Genomic DNA, 3390 nt, shown 5'->3' on the forward strand with positions numbered 1-3390 from the left:
TTTTGTGTTATATAAACCAAATTATGTTGGTTACAAAATTACCATAAGATTCTTTGGTATTAATAAATCGTATATATAATAAAAATGTCGGATGTTCCTTTAAATGACATTTTTAATAGTGTTGGTACATCAGCAATATAATATCATGTTCTGAAAAACTAAAATGACAGGAGATTAACTGTAGTTACGGATTTCAATATGAACCATGTTTCTCTTCTGTTTTTAATGAAATTATATCTACTGAAATAAAGTTGGCAAAATTAGAGCAGGAAATCAAAGTGAGTTGAGCAAAACTGGCAGATTACTCCTCCTCTAAGCCATACATATTCTTTAAAAATTTTAAGTAGTCAATGTATTTCATAGAAATAGGTGATGGCATTCCAGCCAACACATCATCATCTCTCTCTTTCAAGGGTACTATTGCTGTCTGTTTGGGCATTGTATTTATTCTCCAGTTCAGGGCACAGAAAAATGACTCATAATTGATTTGTTCTTCACTGTCTTCAAACTTGGACAGTAAGGATTCCAGAAGATCATTACTCAAAGGCAACCTGAAGGACTTGCACAGCCTTTTGATGTCTTTGCTGGGTAACAGTTTCTTTTCCTCTTGGTCTTGGTACACACAGTTATAAAGGAGTCTTTCGAAATTCTCAAAAGAATTTTTCTTGAGCTGTTCATGGGCCATTGCAATTAGGACATTCACATCTGGACAAGGGTCATCAGGCACCCTGTAGTGGCGTGCAATGGTTACCAGTTCTTGTTCTGTGAGTTTCCCAGCAGCTATGGTCATCACAATGTCTCTGAATGTATTATAATCCATCTTCTTCGTGCACCCAGGGTCAGCAGCCCTAAATACCTGCCTGATGTCTCCGGATTTTGATATTTTTTCTTTCAGCTTCTCCAGGACAAGTTCAAGGTTGCTCAAAGGAAACATGTCTGAATTCTTTTCCATGAATTTTAAGGTGTACTCATCAGCACTGAGCAAAAGAAAGAGGTGGCCATTCACATTCACTTTGGCTCCAACATACAGCTCCTCGGCCTTGATATATTCTGAGAGTTCACTTTTAAAGGCTTCTTGTCCAGGCTTCTTAACACGCATTCTTTTCAAGAACCCCCGCAGACTAAAAACTGCTTTCCTCTCTGTGGGTTCAAACACTGAAATTGTGTCATCACTGAGAAAATAAGAAATAATAAACAGCCTGCCCACGTTGGCATGTTGGTTGGTGATTAGTTTTGCTAAGAACCGGAGTACACCACTTTTGTTGTCATAGCTGTCTTTTCCCATGAATTTCCTGACATTCCCCAGATGAAGACCAGGTTTGGGCGGGAGGCTGACACAGGAGCAGAGAGAATCCTCTTCAGAACCAAAGCCTGTATAAGGTGGAAATTTCCTTTCTGTTTTTGGAGGAGGTGTAGCCTTGCATGGAATTGGCGTAAAATTCTCAATTCCATATTTATTCTTATAATAAATCTTTGTAAATTCATCACAGTCATAAAGGAGCACTTTCCTTCCCCACACGTTGATGATGGTTCCTATGGACAGGTCACTATCTTTGTAAAACTCCTGCTCTGATTTCCCTAGCTTGTGTTTATCCAACAGGTAGCCATGCACTTGTTTCACCGCCCAGCCACCATACATATTGAGAACTGTTTGATCTGTTACCTCGCCTGGTTGATGGAGTCCAGGTGGCCCATACTTGGGCAGCTGTCTCCTCTGGAGGAAAAAGGGTGTCGCATCCCGGCCTGAGTTGTGTGGTAGCAATTCTATGATTTTGATAGTATCATCAGAGAGGAAGTAATGCAGGATGAGTTCTCTCCGGTCCCCAAATAATGAGGCTGAGTCATCCCACAGGCAGAAGAAACGCAACACCTTCCTGTCATACTGGAGGAACTGTTTTAGGGGGTTGGGGGGCTGGTGGGGGGGCAAACGCTTTACGCAGTCCTGTTTCTTCCTCCGTATCTTCGTGGAAGGGTCTTCTGGACACTGTCTTGGAGGGTTTAATTTGACTCCTATTTTCTTCAGAAAGTTTTTTGTGAATGCATCACAGTCGCAAATCTTGAATGTTCGGCCATACAAGACAATGTCTGTGTTGACATTGAAATGATGCACCGTATAAAACTGATCATCATCAGGGCGTGGGAGAGAAATGCGATGGCGCCGGATAAACGTCCCTTGGGGCAGCCCACTGTTTCTCACCTTGGGTTCATTTACCTGAATCATGTCATCTTCAAGGAAGAAGAAGATTTTATAGCATCTTACCCCATAGCTTCCTTGATTGGCATCATGCACTTGATCTTCTGCATAGGCATCGAAAGATAATACCTGTTTATCAAAAGCTACCCAGGATGGTGTGTCACACTCCCCACTTCTTTAGTAAATACACTGTGTTTAGGCTTCACCTTTTGCCCGAGAAGCGGTTCTCTGCCTATTCCAGGTTTACTGTCATCCACCAGCATGCTAACATTGTTGCAAAAGCCCCAATGTTGCGATTTGTGGAACGTCTTCCTCCCCACGTTGCGACTGAGGTTGTAGCCGGGCAGCAGTGGCAGGTCCATGGTGCTGAGCTTCCAGGGACAAGGGTCCCAGAGGAAAGGGGCGCCCAGGTGGCAGCTGCTCTGCGGCCGCTTCGTGTAAGCCCCCACTCTCAACACGTTACCTAGAGACAGGAGGCGGCGTCATGGAAGAGTGACCCCATAATTTCTTTACACGAAGTTTCAGAATCCTTTCTATGGAAATAAAGTTGATGTCATAGACACCTGAAGTGTCCCCCTTAGAGGTCCTCTGTGTCACTGAATTTCTCGCATAGGGAACATCCTCCATATTTAGCAGCAATATGTTACATAGTAAGACATTAAGCCTAACCGTTTTTAAATGCAGATTACATTTTTATCTCTGTGTATATATTCCTTTGATATAAAAAATAAGTTATAAAATCATTATAAAAATGGCAAGTCTGAATAGATTTTTCCCTAAAATTTCAATATACCTTTGTTTGTTCTGCTATCTTAGAGAAAAAAGTATCTTATGACATTTCCCAAACATTGTACAGTAGCCATTTTTTGCTCTCCTACTTTCAGAGATGCAATAGAGGTCAGTATTATAACCACATGAGTTTAAATTTTGACTTTGTCAGTTAATAGTGGGGCTATGGACTGAATATGATGGAATGATTTCAATTCATTAGTAAATAGACTTTGTTTCCATATCATTTAGAGCACTGTTGTTAGTAAGTCAGCAAAAAATAACTGACATTCTTGAAAAGCCTCAGTTCAATTAAGATCTGAGATATACCAAAACCCATTGTTTCCATTATTTTTTTAATTTCAGAAGTTAATATCTTTAAAATGAATATAATTGAATCTAGAGAGCAAATTTTTGTAGTTGAAATG

At 40.6% G+C, this 3390-nt stretch overlaps 1 pseudogene; it reads right to left on the reverse strand.

Annotated features, from left to right (window-relative positions):
- Nucleotides 1-301: 301 nt before the first annotated feature.
- On the reverse strand, nt 302-2556 carry LOC109396780 (EF-hand domain-containing family member C2 pseudogene; annotated as a pseudogene).
- Nucleotides 2557-3390: the final 834 nt, after the last annotated feature.

This window comes from Hipposideros armiger, unplaced genomic scaffold (assembly GCF_001890085.2).
Source record: "Hipposideros armiger isolate ML-2016 unplaced genomic scaffold, ASM189008v1 scaffold_543, whole genome shotgun sequence".
Classification (NCBI taxonomy): domain Eukaryota; kingdom Metazoa; phylum Chordata; class Mammalia; order Chiroptera; family Hipposideridae; genus Hipposideros; species Hipposideros armiger.